Raw genomic sequence first — 15,438 nt, forward strand, 5'->3', positions numbered from 1 at the left:
CCCGTCTCTACTAAAAATACAAAAAAATTTACCCGGGCATGGTGGCACGTGCCTGTAATCCTAGCTACTCAGGAGGCTGAGGCAGGAGGATCACTTGAACCCCGGAGGTGGAGGTTACAGTAAGCCGAGATCACGCCACTGCACTCCAGCCTGATGCCAGAGCAAGACTCCATCTCAAAAAAAAAAAAAAAAAATAGAAGAAGAAAAGAAAGAAAGGAGGCTCCCTCTCTATTCTCTGCCAACTCAGAGACAATAAAGTGTTTGCCCTGCCATTAAGAGATTGACATCAGTTGGAAGTAAAAATAAAAATTGGAACTTTGAGATAATAGAAATGACTCGTGGACACCACCTCTCTAAGGAAAGTGAGGTCCCTAGGGTCCCTTAGTCTCCCAGCTCTGAAGGCATAAAACAAAATCTTACCTCTGTTGGGATTTAAGGCATTCTGCCTCCGTGTCTGGGAAAATGTCTCTAAGGCTCTGACAGTCCAGCTGGTAGGTGGTGTGACTCTGCAGACCCAGAGGGGATGAGTGGTCCTTGGAGGTAGGGGAGTGTGTGCATATGTGTGTGTGTGCAAGATTTAGAAGTCAATTTTAGAGATTATCTCATCCAATTCTCATAGATAAAGAAGCCAGAGAAATTAGTTTATTTCCATAAGACTCACCTCAAACTGGAATTGTCATCTCCAGTTAAACCACACACCCTCCAGGGGAGGGGGAAAATGAGTCTGGGTCCTCAGTAGGCTTACAGTCTGGTTTGGGGACAAGGAGAGGTAGGCTCAGTACTATCCTTAGACCTAGGCAAAGCGGGCCCTACTCTGGCCTTTTCCAACTGCACCTCTGTCCTCAGGACAGAGCCTGTGAAGCCCAGGAAGCACTCTCACCAGCAGCCCATCTTCCCATGCTCAGGTGCCCAGGACCCCAGAATCCTGCCCATTTCACCCCAGGCTCATCTTCAGGCCTATGTGGCCTCTTCCTCAAGTCTGTTCTCCCAAGGCTGCACCAAGGGTGTGTCTGGTCCCAAGGGGTAGTTGTTTGCTGGGGAGTGGCAGAACTTATGTAGGGGAGGTCTCTAAAGATGTGCACATGAAGTGTATAGGAATGAAGCAAAGGACCAAGGGTGGGAAGAGAAGATCGGGCACACGCCATATTCACATGGCAACCTGGCTGCAATGTTCTGCTCACAACTGCAGGAAGTCTGCGAATCCTGCCTGTGAACCGGCCTAACCATTCTGAAGCCATATATTTGTTAATGTAGAACAGACATATTTAATAGTTCACTTGCTTGGCATGTAACTTGCTGATGAAAATATGGTAATCAAGTGAAAATGGCCAAAATGGCCAAATGTGAAATGGGTTGTGTGAGCCCCTATTTGCACTCTTGACCTGGGCTCCTCAATTATTAGGGGTGGGTCTGGAAAAGGATGGGACAGAGGGACTGAAGTTAGAGGATGGCTGGAAGTCAGTGGAGGGTAGTGTGAGAGTCCTGGATAGGAATCAGGACAGCTGAGTTCTGTGCTCTGCTTTGTCACAGAAAAGTTTATGAACTTGAACAAAATGCTTTACTCTGCTCTCAAACCTCAAATGTTCTTATCTGATGACGGGCTTCACGTGCCTACCTTGCTTAGCTGAGGGTTCTTAAGAGAATTATACAAAATAAGCTGAATGTTCACAAAGATCATTCATTAAATTCAATGATTATTTTTTGAGCATGTACCATATGCCAGGCACTGCAGTGGGCACTGGAGGTATAACAGTGAACAAAACAAAGGCCCTTCCTCCTGGAACTTATGTTCTAGTGAGAGGAGACAGGCAACCAGTGAGTGAGCATTCAGCTGATGACAGCGATTTGCAGAATAACAAAGACGGAAAAGGAGTGAGGGAAGGGTCAGTGTTACCGTATTAAATAGAATAGTCAGGGATGATCACTCTACTAAGGTGACATTGGGCCATGGAGATAGCTGGGGAAGAGTGTGTCAGGCAGAGGGAACAACTGTGCAAAGTGGAGAAGTAGCCAGAATAAACATTCAAAAAAGATTTACTGAGTCCCTACTTAGTAAGTGCCCCATAGAGTCATGTGCTAAATGGTCAGTAAGATTAATTAGGCCGGGCACAGTGGCTCACGTCTGTAATTCCAGCATTTTGGGAGGCTGAGGCAGGTGGATTGCTTGAGCCCGGGAATTTGAGACCAGCCTGGGCAACATGGTGAGACTCCCATCTCCATGAAGAAATCCAAAACATGAGCTGGGCATGGTGGTGTGCACCTGTAGTCCCAGCCACTCTAGAGGCTGAGGTGGGAGGATCGCCTGAGTCTGAGGAGGTCGAGGCTGCAGTGAGCCGTGTTCATGCCGTGCACTTCAGCCTGGGCGACAGAGCTAGAACCTGCTTAAAAAAAAAAAAAAAAAAAAAAAATTAAGTATCTACAGTTTTTTCAAGGAGCTCACAGTCTTATGGGAAAAAAAAAAAATTTTAAACCTATATATTACAAAGCAGAACATGACAAATGTCCGAAGGAAGTTATAAAAAATAATTCAAAGAAGGAGAAATCATATTTGGCACAAGAGATCAAGCAAAGCTTCAGTGTAGTGTTGCATCGAAGCTGGGTGTTAAGGGGCCCCTAAAAAATGAAGAGGACATGGACAGCTAAAGAGAACAGGACAGGTGTTCCAGGTGGAGGGAACAAACAGTACAAAAATATAAAGGCAGGAATGCATGAAATGTATCTAGCTGATGGCCAGATCAGCTACAGCAGTGGTTCACAATGCTGACTGCAAATTAAAATCACCTGGACACCACAAACAAAACACAACAGAACACCCCCAGGCCACACTTCAGACCAATAAAATCCAAATGTCTACAGACAAGGCTTGGACAGCCCAGTCTTTTAAAATCTTCCCAGAATTCCGATGTGTAAGAACCACTGAGCTAGAAGTCTCAGAGTCAGGCTTTATAATCACTTACTAAATGTAGTAAGACATACCGGACCTAGAGAGGTGCAGCAGAGAAGAGAGAAAAGGGTAGCTGACATAGAACAAGGAGACCTTAAAGATCTGGCTGAAGGGATTGGACTTAATTTTGTAGGTGATGGTAGATCACATTAAAGATTTGTTGAGATATTATTAGAACTAAGCACAAGAAGGATTACTCTATTAACATTATATAAGATGATTTGGAAAGAGAAAAGACTAAAAATGAGGAGATCAATTAGAATAATTTTTTTTTTAGATGGAGTCTAGCTCTGTCACCAGGCTGGAATGCAGTGGTGCAATCTCCGCTTGCTGCAACCTGCACCTCCTGGGTTCAAGCAATTCTCCTGCCTCAGCCTCCCGAGTAGCTGGGACTACACGCGCACACCACCATGCCCAGCCAATTTTTTTGTATTTTTAGTAGAGGCGGGTTTTCACCATGTTGGACAGGCTAGCCTCAATCTCTTGACCTCGTGATCCACCCGACTCAGCCTCCTAAAGTGCTGGGATTACAGGCCTGAGCCGTGGCACCTGGCCAGAACAAGATCTTAATGCTACATGCGTGAAGTATCAAGGATCAAAGCACTTTTCACCATCAAATAGACAAAGCTTTTAAAATTTTGATTATATTCATTTGTGCAAGAGTATAGCGAAATAGGCACTCTCAAATTCTACTGGTATAGCCATTTTGGAGGATAATTTGACCTTATCTATTAAAATGTAAAATCAGCTTACTTCCTTTTCCTTTTTTATTTTTTCAAGTCAAGTTTAATTCAGCCAGGCAAATTTCATCAGGTAATTTAATCAGAAAAAATTCACCTTTTTTGGCTAGGCACCGTGACTCACACCTGTAATCCCAGCACTTTGGGAGGCCAAGGTGGGTGGATGACAAGGGCAGGAGTTTGAGACCAGCCTGACCAACATGGCAAAACCCCGTCTCTACTAAAAATACAAATATTAGCCGGGTGTGGTGGTGCACGCATGCCTATAATCCCAACTACTCGGGAGGCTGAGGCAGGAAAAATAGCCTGAACCCGGGAGGCAGAGGTTGCAGTGAGCAGAGATTGCACCATTTCACTCCAGCCTGGTGACAGAGCAAGACTTTGTCTCAAAAAAAAAAAAAAGTTCACCTTTTTTTTTTTCAGGTTTTTAAAGTAATCTTTATTTTTTAAAAGTTAATATGTACAATTTAGGAAACTGAAAAACACAAGAAGCAAAGAACAAAGCCATCCACAATCATAAGCAGTTTACAGTTTGATGAAAATTCACCTTTTAAAAGTGTTCAGTGAGTTTCAACAATTCTATGAAATCCTATAACCACCACCACATTCAAGGTATAGAACATTTACATTGCCCTTAAAGTTCCCTTGTGTCAGCTTGCAGTCTATCCCCTACCCTCCCCATGACAGCCACTGATCTGATTTCTGTTTCTATAGCTTTGCCTTTTCCAGCATTTGATATAAATGGAATTATATAGTATGTAGCATTTTGTGTCTGGTTTCTTTTACTTAGCATAATGTCTGAGATTCATCCAAGTTGTTGCATGCATCAGTAACTTGTTCCTTTCTATTGCTTAGTAGTATTCCATTGAATGGATATACCACAATTTGTCCAGTCACCAACTGATGAACATTTGGATTGTTTCCAGGTTTTTGGTCATTATGAATAATGCTGCTAAAAACATTTGTTTTCAGGTATTTTGTGTGAACATATGTTTTCATTTCTCTTGGGTAAATACCTAGGAGTAGATCTGCTAAGTCGTGTGATAAATGTAAATTTAACTGGGTGGCGTGATAAATGTAAATTTAAACTGCCCAACTGTCTTCCAAGGTGGGATATATTTTAGATCCCCACCAGCGATGTATGAAAGTTCTAGTTGTTCCATACCTTTGTTAGCACTTGGTTTTGTCAGCCTTTTTAGTTTGAACCATTCTAGCAAGTTTCTAATGATATCTCATTGTGCACTTAATCTGCCTTGTCCTCATGACTAATGATATTGAACACTCTCCATGTGTTTATTTGCCATCAATTTGTCTTCTTTGGTGGCATGTCTGTTCAAATATTTTATTCTTTTTACAAATGGATTGTTTTCATGTTACCAAATTGTATATTTACATATTTTAAATACAAATCTTTTATCCAATGTGTGCTTTGCAAATGTTTTCTCCTAGTCCATAACTTTTCTTTTCATTCTCTTAATGGCATATTTCAAAGAGCAGAGGTTTTTAACTTTGGTGAAATACACTTTTTTATTACTTTTTTCTTTTTTGGTTCATCTTTTGTGTCCTAAAAAATATTTGCCTAGTTCAAAGTCACAAATATTTTCTCCCATGTTTCTATCTGGAAACTTAATGTTTTACCTCTTATGTTTCAGCCTATGATCCATTTGAGTCAACTTTTATATATTTTGTGAGATTAAAGGGTTGAAGTTAATTTTGTGTGTGTGATGTCTAGTTGTTATAGCACCATTTGTTGCAGATTATCCTTTTGCCATTGAATTGACTTTATACTTTCTCAAAATTAATTGACTATGTATGCGTGGATTTATTTCTAGACTTTGTATTCTCTTCCATGGAAGACTCACATATTACATGGGGATGGGGGAGTAAGATACTGTATAATATAATCCCACTAATGCAAAAAAAAGTGTGATTGTGATTGTAAATCCACTTTTTAAAAAAGTATAAGTGTAAACAGTCGTTGCTACTGGGAAAGGAAATCAAGTTTGGAGAGGAGTTGGGGAGTGAATGTATGAAGAGGAAAATTCACTTTTTACTCCATATAATCATACACCTGATCACAATATTACATGTGATTAATACACATCATATCATCTGAACTTTTTCTTTATTTTTCATTTATTTAACTCCACTCCTGTGCCAGATAAGATATCATTTGAATTTTTGACACCAGCATATACTGCTTTTGTATTTCAAAATTTTTCTAAATAAAAACTTTGTGGGTTTGAATGGAAATTAGAAAATGATGAGACACATTCTGAATGCTAAATCAGTTGGCGGGATACGAGGAGAGGAAAGAATGAAAGATGATTCAGAGGTTTTGGACCATCTGTGGAAGGATAGGAAAAAAAGGAATTCAGCTGGAAAGCCTGGGTTAGAATCAAAGATGGAGGGTTGGGTCTTGGGTGTGTTGGCTGTGAAGTGCTGGACCAGTACCAGGGAGCTGTGCTGACGCCAGCGACGGTGAAGGTGAGCTGAGGGCTTGGGAGATGTGACTGCAGATATGGAATCATTCGCACAGCATCATTAGCTAAAGATGAGAGTGTAAATGACTGCCTAGAAAGAGAGGGGAGAAGGCAAGAAAAGAGGGCCAAGGAGAGCCCTGGAGAAAGACCTTCGTTTTGGAAAGGCTAAAGAGGAGTCTGTGAAAAAGGCAGAGAAAGATCTAGAAAGAAAGCAGAGACGTACAATGGAAATGTGGTGTCACCAACAGCCTGGGAAAGAAGTTTTAAAATAAAGAGGACAGTCAATGTCAAGGACAACAAAACTGAGAAGACCTCTTTGGACTTGCAGATGCAGTTGTTAAAAAGAGACTTTCCTTCTGTGCCTGGTTCATTTTGTCCTCCAGGTTCATCCATGCGGTCTCAAATGACAAGATTTCCTTCTTTTTTTAAGGCTGAATAGTATTCCATTGTGTCTATATACACCACATTCTCTTTATCCATTCATCCCACAATGGACATATAAATTGATTCCGTATCTTGGCTTTTGTGAATAAGCTGCAATGAACATGAGGGTGCAAATACCTCTTCAACTCATTTCATTTCCTCTGAACATATACCCAGTAGTGGGGTTGCTGGATCATAGGATAGTTTTACTTCGAATTTTTTGAGGACCCTCCATATTGTGTTGAAGTGAAGGGGTGGCAGGGGAGGAGAGGCAAACAAAAAGGGACAAAAGAATGAGTGGGTTAGGAAGTAGTGAAGGCCACAGAGGATGGCAGGTAACAAGGTTGAGATATTTTTTAGGATAGGTAAGACTGAACATCCTTGTAGATTTAAGAGGTGTCCAAAGACAATGAGAGAATAACATGCAAGAGAGGGATCATCGATAGAGCAAATTCTCAGAGCTAAGAGCAGATGGAATCAACAGCAACAGGTCATTCTTTTGAAATGGCAGCTTCGGCCAGGCGCTGTGGCTCACACCTGTAATCCCAGTACTTTGGAAGGCCGAGACAGGCGGATCACGAAGTCAGGAGATCGAGACCATCCTGGCCAACATGGTGAAACCCTGTCTCTACTAAAAATACAAAAATTAGCCGGGTGTGGTGGCGGGCCCCAGTAGTCCCAGCTATACTCGGGAGGCTGAGGCAGGAGAATTGTTTGAACCCAGGAGGCGGAGCTTGCAGTGAGCCGAGACCGTACCACTGAGCTCCAGCCTGGCAACAGAAAGAGACTCCATCTCAAAAGAAAAAAAAAAAAGATATGGCAGCTTCAGCAGCCCAATGTCCAGTATCAGGAGAGTGGCTTGATGGCTTGATAAAATCACAGTGCAGTAACAAGTGGGAATGTTATACTTCTGTGACAAAACACAGGAAGTGTTTGGGTTATAATGTTAACTGGAAGAAAAAAAAACAAATATAAAATGGTTTATGAGCTAATAGAAAACAATATGTAGGACTGAGAAATAACTGCGCAGTACTTAAACTTGTGGTATTAAGATAATGGGATTGTGGGCATTCATTCTCTCCTTTGATGATGATATTATATTTGTCTTTTCAATAGAAAATGTTTAGAAGAACGAACAATCTTCTTCCAAAAGAAGACAGAAAGGACAGATTAATCAAGGTAAAGTCCTTAAGTGGTCTCTAAAATGATTTCTTCCTTTTCAACATCAATGTCTCAATGTCAGATGGCAGAATTTGGACTAAAACACAAAAATCCTAAAGAGGAAAAGATAGCATGAGCTAGAGTACGTATGGAAGGTTTCACAGAGTACATGCGGCTTAACCTGGGTCTTGAACAATGAGAACAATGGGTAGCATTTGTTAAAGGAAGGAAAAAGAAAAGGGAGAGGAGGGGGTATTATAGAGGAAAGCAAAGGCAAGAAGGCAGAAATGGACAGAATGTGACCTCGGACAGGGCTGCTTAACTAGAGGAAAAGTTATTTGGAGGAATTTGAAGACAAAAGAGCAAATAAATAGGATAAGGTCAGATTTAGACCTGCCATGAGTTAGACCACGCCAACGACTGCCATGATCTAAACTAAATAACTACCTCAGTCTACCTAAATCACTAGGGAAGACTTTCTGCCTATCGGAAGGGAAGCCCATGGAGAGAGACACATCCTGAGTGCTCACGACCATGGGTAAAACATTTAAACCAGGATCCGTGGTTGGATGAATTGGGCTGGAGACGTCTACTCCTCCTGCACAATCTGGTAGCAATAATGGCAAATAAGAGTGTTCTTGAGGCAGATCCCACGCCTTGCCTCCCTGTCTACTGCAGTTTTTCTCACCTCCTTTGTCTCTAAGCCCCCGCCCGTAAGACACAAGCTGCTGCAGATCAACTGGTTCAATCCTCTGCCCACATTCTCCATGGTCATTTCCTGCTATAGCCCCAAACCCACGGGCAGCTCTCCCGAGGCATGCCAAAAATCCACATTAGAATCACGGCAACAGTTGGTGAAGGTTATTTTTAGAGTCACCCTCATTCTCTGGCATTATACTAACTCCAACTCACATATGACTGTGTTCTAAAACTCATCGACTCTGGCTCAAACTCAGAATGAGAAGAATGATGATAATCTAGGTCTTCTTGCTCTTCCATCTTGTCATGAGTTTCCATCAATTACATGAACAAAGCCAAACCCACATGAACTATACATCTGTCGCAACTTCTCGGCTTCTCTAGAACACCCTTCTCGCCCAAATCCCCAGAGACAGAATCTTCCTAGTATGGAGACATCTGCTCTGGGGCCTCCTAGAGTTGTGGGCATCACTTCTGCAGGAGGCTATACCTGATCTCCTCAGAGTGCCCGAGATACCTGTCACTGCATTTACTGCATGGAGTTAAAATTGGCCACGTGGGGCCGGGCGCGGTGGCTCAAGCCTGTAATCCCAGCACTTTGGGAGGCCGAGACGGGCGGATCACGAGGTCAGGAGATCCAGACCATCCTGGCTAACACGGTGAAACCCCGTCTCTACTAAAAATACAAAAAACTAGCCGGGCGAGGTGGCGGGCGCCTGTAGTCCCAGCTACTCGGGAGGCTGAGGCCGGAGAATGGCGTGAACCCGGGAGGCGGAGCTTGCAGTGAGCTGAGATCCGGCCACTGCACTCCAACCTGGGCGGCAGAGCGAGACTCCGCCTCAAAAAAAAAAAAAAAGAAAAAAAGAAAAAAATTGGCCACGTGGAATTAAATCTTCATTGTCTGCTCCCCAGTAGATTATAAGTTCCTCAAGGGCAGGGACCTTGTCAGTTTCATCTCTTCGTTCCCCAGTGCCTACTGTAATGCTTGGCGGTCATAGGGTTCCATTAATATTTGTTGAATGAATAAATGAAAGTACGTACAAGAACTAAGCTCCAAGCTGGTCTCTTAGCCCTCATCCTACCAATCCCTGCCCCCTAAGGTGGTGAATTAGCCTAAGTGGGGAGCCTGAGCTTGCCCATAGTTCTTTGCTACCAAGGCCAGGAGGGAGGTACTGTGGCATCTGCGTATCCATCCTGGCACGGACACAGTATAATGTCTCAAACTTCCGAGAATGCCAAGAAATGTGGGATTCCTCTGCTACATGCTATGAAACCAACCAGAGATTGCTTGAGAAATATTAAGGCCGCCTCAGACATGACATTTGCTTGTCCTTGTGCAGAGTTCAGTACACTATGGTAATTGGCACCAGCAAACACTTATTAAATTTAGTGAACTAAGGCTCTCCACAGAAATAGAGGAAGAACATCTCCGCCCTTTAGGAAATGACAATCTCCAAACCATAAAGTGTGTTTACCAAAATTGAATTTTATAGACTCTTGGATAAAAATTGTGAGAACCTGAATGATAAAATTATCTGCCCACAAACAACTCTGTGTGGAAGTCATCCACCATTTTAAAGAGAAAATTAAGAAACTTCTAGACTGGCACTGCCCAGAATAACTTCCTGAGATGATGGAACTGCTCTATAACCCTTTGCTCGCCAATGAAGCAGCCACTAGCCACAAATGGCTATTGACCACTTGCAATATGGCTGGTGCAACTGAAGAACTGAATTTTTAATGTCATTTAATTTTAATTAATTTTAATTTAAATATCCACATGTGGGTAGTGGCTACCATATTGGACAGTGTAACTCTAGACCATGAACAAAAGTATGATGGCTGCCGTGTGGAAAACTAAATACAGAAACTGCCAACATATGACACATGATTCAGATCCGATCACAATTGCTGGACTTGTTTCATGATAGGCACTGATGTCTATGGCAAACACAACTCTCTAGACCGGACCTGTGAAATGAGAATAATACAAATAATAGTAACTACCTCATACCTGCCTCAGCTTAACCAGCACTGTGTCCTTGTAACCTTCTGAGAATCAACTTGAAATTCACAGTTTGGGTTTGCTGGGCAGTCTCTGCCTGACATATGGGCCAAAATCGAACTCAGCCACCATCGCGTGTGGCCACGGCAGATGTCTGAGAAAGTCCGCAAAATAAAAGACATCAGCAAATAAAACATCCGCAGTGAAAACGAACACTTCATAAATATAAAAGCAAACTTCCAAAGCTCCCCGCTCACCCATCAAATAAAATGCATTGCTGAGCCTGCCGGTCAAAGGTTCGCAGACTCCTGCAGGGAAGGCCAGCCGGTGGAACTGTCCTTCCAGGCACTGCCCTGGGTGTCCCCGTGTCCCTCCCATTTCACCCACCCTACAGACCCCGTGTCCTCCCTTCACCTACCCTGCACCCGAAGTGCTCCTTCACCGCAGCCTGCCATGTCTGTCCCACTCCATCCAAATAAGTAATTTGTGTTGGCCTCTTCTTTCTTAGAGCTTACTAGAATTTAATTTTTTGAACCCAAGAATCAGAGGTTGCAGTGAGCCAAGATCACGCTACGGCATTCCGGCCTCGATAACAGAGTGAGACCCTATCTCAAAAAAAAAAAAAAAAAAAAAGTACACCATGCCTTAGCAGTGTCTATAAAGTATTCTTCTGATGTTCACTGTTTGCTCTGTTGACATGATGTAATACATCCAAAGTTTTCTTTTTGATCGGTTGGTCTTGTATTTGGAGATAAGTTCTTTCAAGTCATGGTATGGTATCCAATGTAGGGGTTGAAAACACTGGGTTTAGATGAAGACAGACCTGACTTTGAATATAATTTTACTATTGACTAACCATGTATCTTTAGGCATAGTTTTTTTTTCTAAGCTTTGATTTTCTCATCTTAAAATGGAAACGTTAATACCTTCTTCATAGTGTTGTATGAAAATAAGTTAGATAATCAGTTAAGTTTCCCAATACAGTAATTGGCATCTAGTTAAATATACAATGATGGTTATTATTGCTCAAGTCTTTGCTGAAATTTTATTTAAGAATTTTGCAACTGTGTGTGTAAATGAAATTGGCTTCTAATAGAAGTTTTAAGGAATCTTCCTTCTCAGTGTTAATAATAGCACCTATTTAACTCACAGAATTAATTTGGGATCATGCCATCTCTCCCGTTTTTCTAAAAAGAACTGTAATTTTTTATTACACATTGTAGACAAAGCTGAATATACAGAGAAGCAAAATTATGAATATTAAAATGAGCCATAATCTCACCACCTCCAAAGAAGCATTGTTAACATTACATTCGTCCAGATTTTTTTTTCTTTTCCTTTTTCTTTTTCTTTTTTTTTGAGATGCAGCCTTGCTCTGTCACCCAGGCTGGAGTGCAGTGGCACGATCTCGGCTTACTGCAAGCTCCACCTCCCAGGTTCACGCCATTCTCCTGACTCAGCCTCCCAAGTAGCTGGGACTACAGGTGCCCGCCACCACGCCTGGCTAATTTTTTATATTTTTAGTAGAGATGGGGTTTCACCATGTTAGCCAGGATGGTCTCGATCTCCTGACCTCATGATCCGCTTGCCTCAGCCTCCCAAAGTGCTGGGATTACAGGCGTGAGCCACCGCGCCCGGCCTCGTCCAGATATTTTTAATGTATAAATTCACACACACACACACACACACAAAATGCTGACAGAAAACTGTGATCAGACTGTACATAAAGTTTTGTTTCATTCAACAATATATTATGAACATCTTTTCATCTTAATAAATAATACTTCCAAAACTTACATTTTAATGGTGGCATGTATTCCAAGATATGAACCTAATGTAAGTTGTTTTGCAAATTCCCAAGTGCTAGACATTGAGGTGGTTTCCAATATTTTACCATTATAAGCAATGCCGTGGCAAACATTGTGCCGGATCTTTTGAATAGCTTTCGGTCCATCCTCTCCCCTTCTCCACCATGTTGTTTGTCTGGGGAGGCTGATCTTTACATCACTGGGCCTCCCTGATCTCTGGCTTCTAGTAGGTTTGGCCAACGGGAGGCACCAGCAAGAAATTCAAGGATAGGAAAAAATGGAGATCAGGATATTTCTGCCCCAAGCTCGCTCCCCAAAGGGCTACTGATTGGCTGTGTCCTTGAACTAGATGCTACCACACCTGGTTGGAGGTTCTCTCCTACTGCTACCCTCCCTGGGTTCCTGTAACAGCTCCCTACCCCTGCACCTTCATGCTTAGGGTGGTAAGGTATCCCTCCTGTTCCTAGCCCCAGAGTACTCCACCATCCTTTCTTGATTTCCTTTAACCCTGCCCACACCTTTATAAATAGTCCTTCATTAAATTCACTTCACTTTTCCAGTTTAAGTGTGCCATCTGTTTCTTGCCAGAAAATATAAATAACTTTGTAAGTAAATTTCTCTACCTTTTTTTGCTATTAGCATATAATACATTTCTGCAACTGGAATTATTTGATCACACAGCATGTGTATTTTTAAAACCTTTTCTAATATAGCCAACTTGTTTTCCAGTATACCTTCCTCCAACAGTGTATGACAGCACCAGCCGTCAGACCCCTTGTCCAAACTAGGTATTAATAATTTTATTTTCATCTTTTTCTGTGTTCATAAACATTTCTATAATACGGGGATCATCTCATCTCTGAAAGTGTGTGTAGGAGGGAAGATTACCTATTAATTATCGCAGTCTATTTTTTTGGTGTTTCTTGCATAACTTTCTCAGTATTTTCCTCTGCTATGAGCTATTACAAATTGACATGCTGGCCCATACTTGGCCTCTAAGAATTCATTAAAATTGGCCAGGCATGGTGGCTCTTGCCTGTAATCTCGGTACTTTGGGAAGCTGAGGTGGGAGGATGACTTGATCTGAAGAGTTTGAGGCCAGCCTGAGCAACATAGCAAGACCTCGACTCTACTAAGAATCATAAAAAGATTAGCTGGGGCTTGGCACAGTGGCTCACGCCTGTTATCCCAGCACTTTGGGAGGCCAAGGCAGGTGGATCACCTGAAGTCAGGAGTTCGAGACCAGCCTGACCAACGTGGTGAAACGCCGTCTCTACTAAAAATACAAAAAATTAGCTGGGCATGGTGGCACATGCCTGTAATCCCAGCTACTCAGGAGGCTGAGGCAGGATAATCACTTGAACCCGGGAGGCGGAGGTTGCAGTGAGCCAAGATTGCACCATTGCACTCCAGCCTGGGCAACAAGAGTGAAACTCCATCTCAAAAAAAAAAAAAAAGATTAGCTGGATATATTGGTGCACACACGTAGTACCAGCTACTCCAGAGGCTAAGCCAGGGGGATCGCTTGAGCCCAGGAAGCAGAAGATGCAGTGAGCCATGATCACGCCACTGCACTCCAGCCTGGGTGGCAGAGTGAGACTCCGTCTCGAAAATAGTAATAATAATTCATTAAAATGTTAGCTGATTTTATCTTACCTATTTGTACTTGGGCCTTCTCTTTCCCCTCCCTTCTGCCAAAGGCGAAGATGTTTATGTGTCACATCTCTCCTTGCAGGGCTTTGTCACTCTTTGGATTTCAGTGAACTTGGTTGCCTTGTAACCGCAGCTTATTGATGGATGCAAGAAAAGTTATGATTTTGTAGGTTATCTGGCTTTTTCTTGTGACTTCCTACATTTGGAGCTGAAGTAAAACTTCCCATTTAATTTTTTGAACATGTAATTAAATGTGAACATTTTAATAAAAATAAAACACAGAACTATATTTGATTCCACATTCAATATGCATGCAATTGCTAATGGAAGAAATTAATATCTTACCTCTCACATGTTACATGGAAAACTACTTACATAAATATTGAAGAGTCATATGAATTGTTTCTTAGTGAAAAATGTTCCCCAGACACCGTGTGTACTTGCAGTGAATACTGTTCAATTTGTGATTACCTCTGGAACTACTGATTCAAACACAGAAACAAGAAAGGAAATGGACGCTGGAAACTACTGGAGAAAGATACTTCATTCGGCAAGAATCTATTGCGTCTATGCTATCTGAAAGGCATGACTTGATGAGTTAATTTGCCTTTGCCAACCTACGTGTTTCCACCACTGAAATCCTCTGCAAAGTCCAAAACCATGTCTGTTTCCAATGCTGGCAGTGGTATAGCCCACAGACTACAGAGTATTCAGAAGCAGTCACGTTTGGTTTTGAGGACACAGGATAAGCAGAGTGGAGAAGCATTTCCCCGAGGCTTGAATGGTATAAATCCTGACAGCGAAGGCCCTCCAAAGCAGAGACACAGGGCAGGGGCCCCTCTTGCCCAGGTCTAAGGGCAGTATTGATCTAACTCATCTCTGTTCTGATGATTAAATGAGGTAGTATATCTAAAGGACTTCACATAGTACTTGTCTCCCAGTAAAGCTACAACAGATGAAAGCTATTATAAACATGTCATTATTTCTTATCATTGATGACTATTAGCTTGAAGTATCGTAAAGATACTGATTTCAGTCCCTCTGGCTTTTATTTGGATTCCAAGGTCCAAAATAATTATATTTGGTATTTCTTTAAATGTTACCAACCCCTTCTTAGTTGTATAAAGTATTCCTTATTATTGTCAAAGTTCAAAAATTAAAAATATGTATTCAGGTTCCTTTTTTTAATGTTTTGTTTGTTTGTTTGTTTTTCTCCCTGAGACTCGCTCTATCGCCCAGGCTTGGAGTGCAGTGGCATGATCTCGGCTCACTGCAACCTCCGCCTCCCGGGTTCAAGCTATTCTCGTGCTTCAGCCTCCCGAGTAGCTGGGATTACATGTGCATACCACCACACCCAACTAATTTTTGTATTTTTAGTTGAGACGGGTTTTCACCATGTTGGCCAGGCCAGTCTCGAACTACTGACCTCAAGTGATCCACCCACCTTGGCCTCCCAAAGTGCTAGGATTACAAGTATGAGGCACAGCACCCAGCCAGGTTCCTTTGTTTTAAACGATAAGAT

Source organism: Theropithecus gelada, chromosome 3 (assembly GCF_003255815.1).
Source record: "Theropithecus gelada isolate Dixy chromosome 3, Tgel_1.0, whole genome shotgun sequence".
Classification (NCBI taxonomy): Eukaryota; Metazoa; Chordata; class Mammalia; order Primates; family Cercopithecidae; genus Theropithecus; species Theropithecus gelada.